The sequence below is a fragment of the Canis lupus genome, chromosome 21 (assembly GCF_003254725.2).
Source record: "Canis lupus dingo isolate Sandy chromosome 21, ASM325472v2, whole genome shotgun sequence".
NCBI classification, from domain to species: domain Eukaryota; kingdom Metazoa; phylum Chordata; class Mammalia; order Carnivora; family Canidae; genus Canis; species Canis lupus.
This window is the reverse complement of record NC_064263.1, coordinates 18567241-18580997: the sequence shown is the minus strand read 5'-3', so window position 1 is coordinate 18580997 and position 13757 is coordinate 18567241. Positions and strand designations below refer to the sequence as shown.

The 13757-nt window shown below is 37.8% G+C and overlaps 1 protein-coding gene across 1 annotated transcript in view; it reads right to left on the bottom strand.

Annotated features, from left to right (window-relative positions):
• Positions 1-13757, bottom strand: part of TENM4 (teneurin transmembrane protein 4) — a 2722049-nt gene that overhangs the window by 1868960 nt on the left and 839332 nt on the right. Inside the window, exon 6 of the mRNA XM_049099077.1 lies at positions 214-265. The gene's annotated coding sequence lies outside the window, so the exon portion shown is untranslated. The remainder of the gene's footprint in view (positions 1-213; positions 266-13757) is intronic.

Here is a 13757-nt window from a genome sequence, read left to right as displayed (position 1 = left end):
CAATTCTACTGTTTCAATTGTTGAAAACAAACAGTACAATTTAATTACATCCTAAAGACTTGTCATGTATAGACAAATTACAATGAATTTTCTAGGGTTTTATGTTAAGAAAATCTACTTTCTGAGATATGTGTGTGGTTAAATACTCCGAAAAGCAGTGTGGGATGGATAATGTTTGGACTTCAGAATCAAAAGGTCCGGGTCAAGGCTCACCTCCTATATTTGCTGAGGAATCAGAATATATCAGGATCTCCTTGTTACTCACCTGCAAAATGAGTGAATTTCTAATATGTATTTGCAGGGCTACTGTTTAAGTAAAAACAATATATATCAAAATATTTTCTATCAAATGTGAAATCTAGCATGTCTATTCATATTACAAAAGGAATAAATGAATGAACAAGACATGAAAACTTTGAGATCCATTTTAAATAATCTTACCAAGGCATGCTTATTGGTTATGTTTTCATTTAGAAGTATTAATTCACTACCTACATTAATTCTAACTATGTTTCATATTTCTCTGCAAGAATAAAGGATCACTATTGTTTACTGATAATTATCTTTAAAAATTACTAGAAAACAACATAATAATGATTTAAAAAACTATGCTCACAAAAAGTGTCACAGGATTGCATCAAGATTTTGTGCTCATTCAGTCCCTTTTAGTAGAAAATGATATGGTTCAACTCACAAAACCTTCTACTTTTTATTTTATTATAAAAAAAACCCCTCTTTTTGCTTCATTCTTTTTTTTAGAACTACCTAAAGCTCCCATTATCTTCATAATGCATTTGGAAATGTGAAACCTTTCTTCACACGCTACCTGATTTTTAAGATTTTATAAAATTGCATTTTTCACTTATGCCCACATCAAATGCTTGATTGAATCAATGACTTTTTTTTTTTTCTTTTTGCAACCTTTTGAATTCAATAGCAGTTAGTAACAAGGTAAATGTGATTTTTCCCAATCTGTGATTTTGGTTCCAAAACTGAATTTAACAAAGGTTTAAGCTATAGAGTAAATATATATAAAAAGTGTGTGTCCGGGATGGCAAGTATCTAGAACATGAACCACCCTTCCTTATGTCTTGCACCCAGAACAGACATTGCTGATCAACTGCAATTCCCCCTTTGAGGCTACTTTTCAACTTTTCAATACAAATACTGAATCATAAGTTGGTCATAACTAGCTATAAAATGAAATGTGTTTATCCACATAAGCTTATAGATATAATAACTTCTAATGGATGAAAAGAGAAATAATTCAAAGTGGGCAATGCATTGTATATATTCTGGAGAGACAAATACCTAGAGTGGTGATAAAGGAAAGAAGAGCCAGAGTTAGCAATAAAGAAGATAGTCAGTATTTAACCAGAGAACTTAATTTTGTACAAAATTCTGTCAGTAGTCTTAGAATGCATGCCTAGACCCCCTGCCTCTCAGGCAGTCCTTCTCTCTTTGATACGTCTATATGTTTGCACAAATCTAGAGTGAATGTGCTATTTAAGTACATATCATTTTATTTATTTTTAAGATTTTATTTATGTACATATGTATGTATGTATGTATTTTAGAAAGAGAAAGAAAGAGTGCACAAGCAGGGGCGGAGGGAGAGAGAGTGAGAGAATCCTCAAGCAGACTCCCTGCTGAACATGGAGCCCAATGCAAGTTTGATCCTAGTACCCTGAGATCACAACCTGAGCCTAAACCAAGAATTGGACACTCAATCAACTGAGCCACCCAGGTGCCCCAAGTATATATCATTTTAAAAAGTGGTTCTGTTATTCTGGGAATGATTCTGCTGAATATTTGGCCTGTCACTTGACGCTTTGTTGGCTTTGGGTATTAATTAGTTCATTTTGGTCATTTTCATCAATTTGTTCATTTTCTCTTAACCTCACTACATGAAATACTTTTTAAAAAATGACTTAGCCCCACATAAAGCTAATATCTGTTCTTTGCTATATATTATTCCAGAGACACCATGGAGTCCACAATTACCTAGACACAAGATTCTCTTATGAAAGACTATGATGAATTTTATATTTATCCTAGTGTTAGAAGATATTTTATGGAGGGGAAGGATGCAGCCCAAACCTAGCTGAGAAAGGAGATGAGGAAAAATATTCAATAAGAATTTAGGAAAACTTTCAAATATGGATGATACATTTTCCATTTAATTACCTGACTGTCTCCCTGTACTAATTTTCTCCCTACTCCACTTTCTGGGGCCATTTGACTACCACTTATACAACTAGCCTAGCCCAGGATCTGGAACAATACTACATAGAATAGGTTATGTTTGCAAAGCATTAGTTGGGTTGAGATAGCACAACATCAGATAAACTTTTTATTAAATCTTCTTTGATCCATATCTTACTAAATGTTCTACACTGTATATATTAAAAACAAAACAAAACAAATAAACAAAAAAAACTATCCAAGATAGTTTTCTCCAAGATTGATACTTAAAGCAGTCCTATGCCTAACTAAATTCCTGATGTTATGCCCTAATTTTGGTAACAGCTCATCTACTCCCAAATTTTATTCATGCACCTAGTAATCACTTATTGAGTATCTATTATATTGTCAGAATAATCATTAGCATTTTGATATAGAGATAAATTAAGATAGTTACGGTGCTTCTGATCTGTTGGGAGACATACATGTTTATGAATCCAGATTTAAATAACGCATACAGAAGGAAGCAGTTAAAGATGGCCTAGGAAGTCGAAAATGACTTCTCAGATAAAAGAAATGTAAGTTAAGTCTGGAAAGGAGGAACCATAGTTTGATGTGTCTCAAAGGAAGAAGACAGTAAAAGCATATATAAAAGCAGTAGAAAGTAAAAGTAAGCCTGGAGTGCAGGTTGTTCATGAGTGCTGGAATAAGATGATGGCACAGCTGTGACAAAAGACCTCTGGGAAGGTAGGTTGGAGGCAGATTGTGAAGGCCTTTGATGTCATGCCAGAGTTTGGTGTTAAACCTGGAGGTTGCTGAGGCACCTGGGTGGTGCAGTTGGTTGAGTGTCTGACTCTTGGTTTTGAGTTTAGGTTGCTGTCTCAAGGTCCTGAGATCCAGCCCCATGTCAGACTCTGTGCTCAGCATGTAATCTCCTTGAGACTCTTTCTCCTCCCTCTGCCCACTCTCTAAGCACAAACAAATGCATGCTCGCTCTCTCTCTCTCTCTCTCTCTCAAATAAATATTTTTTAAAAACCCTCAAAAGCCCCATACTGGAGTCTGGTAATTTTAAGCAAGTGATACATCAGAATTACCTGAGAAATGTATTCGATAAAGATTCTTGATGTCAGCACAGATACTGCACCAGCACAGATACTGAACCACAGATACTGATACTCCTGAGGTGTACTAAGTATCTCTGTTTTTAAGGAGCTATCTAGTAATACTGATCTACAGCAGGGTCTTAGACTCACTAGGGTAGCCCATATTGTATCCATAACCTAGTTCAGTCATCTTTGCTTATTCTCATCAATTCCCTCCAGAAAATGGCATTCTGCTCCTGAACACCAGCCTCAAAAACATTGAAGGGCTCTCCACTGAAGTTGCTCTCCAAAGCCACGCAGGTGTTTAGGGAACAAGTGGAGAGCATAATCCAGAACTCCTGAAATCCAGTCCACATTTTGATCTTTTCTTGTTTCCCTTTGCCTTGTGTAGATGGGATGAGCAAAACGTGGCTTGCCAATGAGTAGAGTCATCAAATCAGTTTAATGTGTAAGAGAGAATTAACACAGAGATAAGATGGATCAGCAATAGGTACTCTAGAATCCCTTCCTTCGTGGTATATTTCTCTTTGTAATATCAATGTTTATTTTATTGTCTTTTTTTGTTCTGAGAGTTGAAAGTTCCTTGAGGGCACAAATGTTTTATTAATAATCTGTACATATCACTATCCAACACAGAGCCCAACCCCTATTACATACTGTGGAATGCTTTATTGATTAAATAAATAAAGTAGTTCCAATAACTATAATAACTCACTATGGTGTTGAATAGTTAGTTTCCTAATATTTACCTGCCTACCCCAATCGCACCCAGACTGATAATCAAGGGAAGGGGCTGTGTCTAGTATTTCTCTATAATTCTAGTGTCTGGCCCAGAATCTGAGATAGAGAAAGCACTTAGTACATAAATGTTGAATGAATTAATTAAATAATGTAAAGAGTTTATTTTCATTCATGTTTAGATTCAAGTCAAACAAGTCATGGATTTTTATTCAATTCTGTCTCTTCAGCCTAGAAAGACTGTGCAAAAAAAAAAAAAAAGCAAAGATTTTAAATACTGACAGGCTTCTTTCTTGATGACCTTTACTCAAATTGAGAAGTTGAGGTTTTTATAAGCTAGACTTATCCCATAAGATTACTGAAAAGGTCTAGGTGGGTTGGCAAGTGAACACGTGAGTGTCTTCACAGAGATGTGTGGGGCAAGAAGAGGCCATGAGTGACACAGAAGTTATTATGAACACAGAACTCCCTATGGCTCAACAGGCAAATTCAACTCCAGTATCTTCAGGATAGATTATTTCAAATAATGCTGACAGCCTCAGCCATCTGTGAACAGTTTGGTCATGCCTAACTTCTCTGACCTTTTGAAGTGCCAGGGACTCCTTTGACCATATCCATCAAACTTTGGCAGCATCTAGACTCCGGTTGAGCAAATGGCTCCTCTCAAACAATCTAACCTCATCTATGTAATAAGAGCCTCTCCTATTCAAATAGCCTCCCAGCTTCAGAGGATTTTTTTCCCCATAATTGTACAGAGATTAGAAGAATGGTATTAGGGTGGATGGACAGAATTGTGAAAGAGAATCCAATTAAAAAAATAACTAGAGAGATCTAGTTAAAAGAATATAAGCATAAGGGTTTTTTTTTTTCTGTGCAGAGTACAAAATTATACAGAATTTAAGGTGTATGTCTTTTTCAGTAAGTTTATAACATCAAACATTTTGTGCCTGAGAAATGTCACTTCTCTACCTATGCATTCATGCATTCATTCATTCATTGATACATCTATGAAATATTTAATGAGTGCCTTCCCGTTAGTACAAGGGACAAAAGAGCAAGATATGTCTCTATAATTTAGATTATTACAATATAATCCACAGGTAATTATGGTAAGAGGCAACCACTGTAGTAATTAAGATTGTATGGGACAGAAAAGGAGGACAATCAGGTAATGCTTCATAGTGTAGCAGGAGTCAGGGTTGGAATCACTACTTAGAGGATGATGCATAGAGGAAATGTTCTCTCTACTAAAACATAAAGAACAATTGGAAAATTTTATAGTTGGTCAAATATTTCAGGCAAGGAAATCAGTAGGTATGTAAGTCTAGAGATCTGAAAACTCATAGCCTTGTTTTTTTTTTGTTTTTGTTTTTATTTTTATTTATTTATGATAGTCACAGAGAGAGAGAGAGAGAGAGAGGCAGACACATAGGCAGAGGGAGAAGCAGGCTCCATGCACCGGGAGCCCGACGTGGGATTCGATCCCGGGTCTCCAGGATCGCGCCCTGGGCCAAAGGCAGGCACCAAACCGCTGTGCCACCCAGGGATCCCTCATAGCCTTCTTTGAACTGAAAATAGTTCAGTATGGCTAGGGCAACAAGTGATACAGTGTACATGTGAGGAGAGGAAAGAGTGTATATATACAGTGTATATGGGCAACAAGTGACACTGTATATGTGAGAGGGAGGAGAGGGAAGAGGCAAGCAAGAGAGGAAGGAAAAGAGGGAGGTAGGTCTGGGGTCAGATCCTGAGGAGGCCTGCACACCATGGAATATGGGCTTTATTTTGAAAGCACCTGGAAACTATTAAAAGGCTTTAACCAACTGATTGATGTGATCATATTTGGGCTTTAGAGACACTGTGCTGACAGCACTGTGGAGAGTGGATGACAAATGGGGAGGGGTCTACAGACAAGTTTCAATGTCTGAATGAGAGGCGGTGGCTTGAATGAGTGTGGAGACAGACAAGACACAAAGAACTAGTGTATTTTACTTATATTCAGGCAGTAGAAAAGATAGGACTAGATAACTTGGCATTAGAAAGCAAAGGAGAGAAAACATGGATATTCATGGGATGCGGTCTTGACTTTTCTTCGTCTTGAGAGAATTTTTTGGGTCAGCACAGAAAGTATGCCACTCACTCCTAGGTAAGGGCTTCATGTTCTAGTGTTTAGAAATAGAAGTTAGCATCTAAATCACATATGAACTATACTCACATACTAATTTCCGATATATATATATTTTATATATGCCAAGGTGAGGGATAGGGTGAGGATGCCAATTTTACAACTCACTATACTGGCTTTAAAAAGTCTCAAGAATTAGGAATCCCTGGGTGGCTTAGCGGTTTAGTGCATGATCCTGGAGCCCCGGGATCGAGTCTCACATCAGGCTCCCTGCATGGAGCCTGTTTCTCCTTCTGCCTGTGTCTCTGCCTTTCTCTCTCTCTCTCTCTCTGTGTCTCTCATGAATAAATAAATAAAATCTTTTTAAAAAAGTCTCAAGAAGAAAATATATTTCAGGTATTCAGGAATTAGTGATATTAAGGAGAGTTATTTAATGTAGGTGAACAAAACTTATTTTTGCAAATAGCATTATCTGAACAGATGAGAAATATATGTCTCCTTTATAGAGTAATTGTTAGGATAAGTACCTATTCTTGGGAAGCGTCTCCTCTCACAGAAGCTCTACATGCTAAGACACCAAGGAAGGAAAAGAAACAAGCCTTTCAGCCTTTATAATTTTACCAAGTTTTTGTTGTTGTTTGTTTGTTGGCATAGTAACATCAAACTTCTCCTGGTTAAAACTGAGGGATAATTTTGTTTTGAAGTACTGAAATAACATTACACAGCTATGAATCCAACCCTGACCCCCATCATCTGTGCTTTTGTGCAAAGTGACTTTCATTGTTGGATGCTCTTCATTTTTTGAAATATGAATACTACATGCTGCACTGTGCATTGGATGAAACAAAGTACATGAAGTTTTTTTCAACTATAATCATAATTTATAGTATTCTTATTATCCATTGTGAATAGAGGTCAGAATCCGTACATTTGAAAGGCAAAGAGAATGAGCCAGAATGTGAATGTGAACACAGAGGAATTTAGGTAAGAAGCACAGTATTCATTTCTCCTCCAGGTGAGGAAGGCTGCATAGTGCCTATATGGCCCTGAGGACACCAAGGTCATTAGCTTTGGAAGAGCAGCAGCACGGTATTTTCAGAAGCATCTGTTTTTGTATAGAGCATTTCACTATAAAACAAACAAACAAACAAACAACAAAAAAAAAAAACAGTAGAAGCCATCCTAAGAAAAGATTTTTTATATGTATTTAAAGTCTCCTAAATTTATCACATATAAATGTTGAATATCTCCAAAATGTCAATCAGTCTTGTTTTTCAGTTAACTCAGAATAAAATGATAATGAACTTTGCATTTAGCCTATACCTTACAAAGAGTGAGAGTAATTAGACTTGGAAAAGATCTATCAAGGTATCCAATTTCATCTCTCTGCCCAGAGAGGACAATTCCTCCTGAGAGTTGCCTATTACTGTGTCCTGACTGGTTTTAAAAGTCTCAAAGGAAGAAGTATTTACTATATGCTTGAAGGGCTATTTAATTACAGGCTTAAGAGGAAGGAATACCTGCATAGGAATCAGAAAGCAGCAGTTTTCTTCCTGATTCTGTGGTTTCTTAATTTGTGGTTTTGAGCCAGATGCCCAGCCTAGGCCAGCTAAGCCTCTATTTGCAAATAGTATCAAACTCCTATCACAGAATTGTGGTGAGGATCAAGAGAGCAAACACATGTAAACTGACAGATACAGAGTTTGGAATATTATAGTCACCTGACAAATAAAAATTTCTTTCCTTCATAAGGCTCTCTACCTGCCACTCCCTTACTTGCTCCTACCTCCCCACACTACTTCCCCCAATACTTTCTTTGGGAAAGTACACTTTCTGAATTGGGGGGGGCAGGATATTTCTGTTTTTCTTCTTCCTAGGTGTCCATGTGTATTAGATTCCTAGAGCTACCATAACAAAATGCCACATGGTGGGTTGCTTAAAATGAATTCTAGAGGATAGAAGTATGAAATCAAGCAGGCTATGCCCTCTCTGAAAGCTCTGGTGAAGAGTCCCTCCTTGCCTCTTTTTAGTTTCTGGTGATCCTCAGCAATCCTCTGTATTCTTTGTCTTATAGTTAGGTCACTCCACTTCTGCCTATGACTTCACATGGCCATTAATCCTGTGTGTATACTATTTTATGTCTTCTCTTCTTATGGGGACAGCAGTCACTGGATTTGGCTCATCCTAATCCAAAATGAACTCATCTTAAAGTAATTATATCAGCAAAGACCCTATTTCCAAATCATGACCCATTACAAAGTTCTAGGAGGACATGATTGTGGGGGTAATGCTTCAACCCACTATGTCATTTATCATATCTATCCTTAGCCAACTTCCCAAAGGAGCAGCTTCTTCCCTTTTAAGATTCACTGAAGACTCTAATAAGTCATACCCTGATGCTGTTGACTTGGTCAATAATCAGACTTTCTCTTTTGACTCAGTTTTCAGCACTTTCCCAAATGTTTTCTCGTTTGTGCCATCAGCCAAAGAAAATAATTACCATTCTGACCCAGTTGTATTTAGGTTTCTCTGAAGATCCTGTATGCTGAGTGAGAGGATAAGATGAGAGATTTCCATTACAAGACAGAAAAGAGAGTCTAGGCTAGGAACAGTCCAAAAGTGCTAACTTCCTTTGCACCATCCTTTACTTTTTGCAAAGGAAAGAGTCAATGTAAGTCCTTAACCCTTCTAAGGTGCTGCTGAGTGACTTAAGCAATTTTTTCATTTTTTTTATTGGAGTTCAATTTGCTAACATATAGCATAACACCCAGTGCTCATCCTGCCAAGTGCCCCCCTCAGTGCCCATCACCCAGTCACTCCAACCCCCGCCCACTTCCCCTTCCACTACCCCTTGTTCGTTTCCCAGAGTTAGGTGTCTCTCATGTTTTGTCACCCTCACTGATATTTTCACTCACTTTCTCTCCTTTCCCTTTATTCCCTTTCACTAATTTTTATATTCCCCAAATGAATGAGACCATATAATGTTTGTCCTTTTCTGATTGACTTATTTCACTCAACACAAAACCCTCCAGGTCTCTCCACGTTGAAGCAAATAGTGGGTATTTGTCATTTCTAATGGCTGAGTAATATTCCATTATATACATAGACCACAACTTCTTTATCCATTCATCTTTCGATGGACACCGAGGCTCCTTCCACAGTTTGGCTATTGTGGACATTGCTGCTATCAACACGGGGTGCAGGTGTCCTGGTGTTTCACTGCATCTGTATCTTTGGGGTAAATCCCCAACAGTGCAATTGCTGGGTCGTAGGGCAAATCTATTTTTAACTCTTTGAGGAACCTCCACACAGTTTTCCAGAGTGGCTGCACCAGTTCACATTCCCACCAACAGTGCAAGAGGTTTCCCCTTTCTCCACATCCTCTCCAACATTTGTGGTTCCCTGTCTTATTAATTTTCCCCATTCTCACTGGTGTGAGGTGGTATCTCATTGTGGTTTCGATTTGTATTTTCCTGATGGCCAGTGATGCAGAGCATTTTCTCTTGTACTTCTTGGCCATGACTATGTCTTCCTCTGTGAGATTTCTCTTCATGTCTTTTGCCCATTTCATGATTGGATTGTTTGTTTCTTTGCTGTTGAGTTTAATAAGTTCTTTAGAGATCTTGGAAACTAGCCCTTTATCTGAGAGGTCATTTGCAAATATCTTCTCCCATTCTGTAGGTTGTCTTTTAGTTTTGTTGACTGTTTCTTTTGCTGTGCAGAAGCTTCTTATCTTGATAAAGTCCCAATAGTTCATTTTTGCTTTTCTTTCTTTTGCCTTCATGGATGTATCTTGCAAGAAGTTGCTGTGGCCAAGTTCAAAAAGGGTGTTGCCTGTGTTCTCCTCTAGGATTTGGATGGAATCTTGTCTCACATTTAGATGTTTCATCCATTTTGAGTTTATCTTTGTGTATGGTGTAAGAGAATGGTCCAGTTTCATTCTTCTGCATGTGGATGTCCAATTTTCCCAGCACTATTTATTGAAGAGACTTTTTTCCATTGGGTAGTCTTTCCTGCTTTGTCAAATATTAGTTGACCATAGAGTTGAGGGTCCACTTCTGGATTCTCTCTTCTGTTCCATTGATATGTGTCTGTTTTTGTGCCAGTACCACACTGTCTTGATGACCACAGCTTTGTAGTACAACCTGAAATATGGCATTGTGATGTCCCCTGGTATGGTTTTCTTTTTTAAAATTCCCCTGGCTATTCGGGGTCTTTTCAATTCCACACAAATATGAATATTATTTGTTCCAACTCTGAAGAAAGTCCATGGTATTTTGATAATGATTGCATTAAATGTGTAAATTGCCCTGGGTAACATTGACATTTTCCCAATATTAATTCTTCCAATCCATGAGCATGGAATATTTTTCCATCTCTTTGTGTCTTCCTCAATTTCTTTCAGGAGTGCTCTGTAGTTTTAAGGGTATAGATCCGTTGCCACTTTGGTTAGGCCTATTCCTAGGTATCTTATGCTTTTGGGTGCAATTGTAAATGGGATTGACTCCTTAATTTCTCTTTCTTCAGTCTCATTGTTAGTGTATAGAAATGCCACTGACTTCTGGGCATTGATTTTGTATCCTACCACACTGCCGAATTGCTGTATGAGTTCTAGCAATCTTGGGGTGGAGTCTTTGGGATTTTCTATGTACAGTATCATGTCATCTGCAAAGAGGGAGAGTTGAACTTCTTCTTTGCTGATTTGAATGACTTTTATTTCTTTTTCTGCCTGATTGCTGAGGCTAAGACTTCTAGTATTATGTTGAATAGCAGTAAGGATGGACATCCCTGTCTTGTTCCTGATCTTAGGGGAAAGGCTCCCAGTGCTTCCCCATTGAGATTGATATTTGCTGTGGGCTTTTCCTAGATGGCTTTTAAGATGCTGAGGAATGTTCCCTCTATCCCTACACTCTGAAGAGTTTTGATCAGGAATGGATGCTGTATTTTGTCAAATGCTTTCTCTGCATCTATTGAGAGGATCCTATGGTTCTTGTTTTTTCTCTTGCTGATATGATCAATCACATTGATTACGAGTGTTGAATCAACCTTGCATCCCGGGGATAAATTCCACTTGGTCATGGTGAATAATCTTCTTAATGTATTGTTGGATCCTATTGGCTAGTATCTTGTTGAGAATTTTTGCATCCATGTTCATCAGGGATATTGGTCTATAATTCTCTTTTTTGGTGGGGTCTTTGTCTGGTTTTGGAATTAAGGTGATGCTGGCCTCATAGAACAAGTTTGGAAGTATTCCATCCCTTTCTATCCTTCAGAACAGCTTTAGTAGAATAGGTATGGTTTCTTCTTTAAACGTTTGATAGAATTCCCCTGGGAAGCCATCTGGCCCTGGACTTTTGTGTATGGGAGGTTTTTGATGACTGCTTAAATTTCCTCTCTGGTTATTGGCCTGTTCAGATTTTCTATTTCTTCCTGTTCCAGTTTTGGTAGTTTGTGGTTTTCCAGAAATGCATCCATTTTTTCTAGATTGCCTAATTTATTGGTGTAAAGCTGCTCATAATAAGTTTTTAAGATCGTTTGTATTTTCTTGGTATTGGTGATAATCTCTCCTTTCTCATTCATGATTTTATTAATTTGAGTCTTTTCTCTCTTCTTTTTAATAAGGCTGGTTTATCTATCTTATTATTTCTTTCAAAGAACCAACTCCTGGTTTTGTTGGTCTGTTCCACAGTTCTTCTGGTATCTATTTCATTGGGTTCTGCTTCAATCTTTATTAACTCTCTTTTTCTGCTGGGTGTAGGATCTGTTTGCTGTTTTTTCTCCAGCTCCTTTAGGTGCAAGGTTAGATTGTGTATTTGAGTTCTTTCCAGTTTTTAGATGGATGCTTGTATTGTGATGTATTTCCCCCTCAGGACTGCTTTTGCTGTATCCCAAATATTTTGAATGGTTGTATCCTCATTCTCATTTGTTCATTCTCTCTTCATTCTCTTCCCTAATTCTCATGTTTCCATGAATCTTTTTAATTCTTCCCTAATTTCCTGGTTGACCCTTTCATCTTTTGGCAGGATGGTCCTTAACCTCCATGTGTTTGAAATCCTTCCAAACTTCTTCTTTTGATTTAGTTCTAATTTCAAAGCATTATGGTCTGAAAATATGCAGGTGACAATTCCAATCTTTTCAGTTAAGACCTGATTTGTGACCCAGTATGTGGTCTATTCTGGAGAAAGTTCCATGTGCATTTGAGAAGAATGTGTATTCAGTTGCATTTGGATGTAAAGTTCTGTAAATATCTGTGAAATCCATCTGGTCCAGTGTATCATTTAAAGCTCTTGTTTCTTTGGAGATGTTGTGCTTAGAATGCCTGTCGATTGTAGAAAGGGCTACATTCAAGTCACAAGTCACCAAGTATAAGTGTATTATTATCTAAGTATGTCTTCACTTTGGTTATTAATTGATTGATATATTTGGCAGTTCCCATATTCGGGGCATATATATTGATGATTGTTAGGTCCTCTTGTTGGATAGATCCTTTAAGAATGATATGGTGTTCCTCTTCATCTCTTATTTCAGTCTTTGGGATAAACTTTAATTTATCTGGTATAAGGATGGCTACCCCTGCTTTCTTTTGAGGATCATTTGAATGGTAAATGGTTCCCAACCTTTTATTTTCAGGCTGTAGGTGTCCTTACATCTAAAATTAGTCTCTTGTAGACAGCAAAGAGATGGGTCTTGCTTTTTTATCCAGTCTGAAACCCTGCGCCTTTTGATGGGGTCATTAAGCCCGTTCACGTTCAGAATTACTATTGAAAGATATGAATTTAGTGTCATCATGATACCTATTCAGTTCCTGTTGTTGTGGATTGTTTCCCTGGACTTCCTCTTTCTTTTACGGAGTCCCCCTTAATATTTCTTGCAGAGCTGGTTTGGTGGTCACATATTCTTTCAGTTTCTGCCTATCTTGGAAGCTCTTTACCTCTCTTTCTATTCTGAATGAGAGCCTTGCTGGATAAAGTATTCTTGGCTGCAGGTTCTTCTCATTTAGGACCTTAATATAACCTGTCAGCCCTTTCTGGCCTGCCAGGTCTCTGTGGAGAGGTCTGCTGTTATCCTAATGCTTCTCCCCATAAAATTTAGGGATTTCTTGTCTCTTGCTGCTTTAAGGATCTTTTCTTTATCTTTAGAATTTGCAAGCGTCACTATTAAATTTTGAGGTGTTGAGCGGGTTTTATTGATTTTAGGGGGGGATCTCTATCTCCTGGATCTGAATGCCTGTTTCCCTTCCCAAGTTAGGGAAGTTCTCAGCTATGATTTGTTCAAATACACATTCTGGACCTCTGTCCCTTTCGGCACCCTCAGGAACCCCAATTAAACGTAGATTTTTCCTTCTGAGACTGTCATTTATTTCCCTTAACCTATCCTATGATCTTTCATTGTTTTTCTCTTTTTTCCTCAGTTTCCTTCCTTGCTATCAACTTGTCTTCTATGTCACTCACTCGTTCTTCTAGCTCGTTAACCCTCATCGTTAGGACTTCTAGTTTGGATTGCATCTCATTTAATTGATTTTTAATTTCGGCCTGATTAGCTCTAAATTCTGCAGTCATGAAGTCTCTTGAATCCTTTATGCTTTTTTCTAGAGCCACCAGTAGCT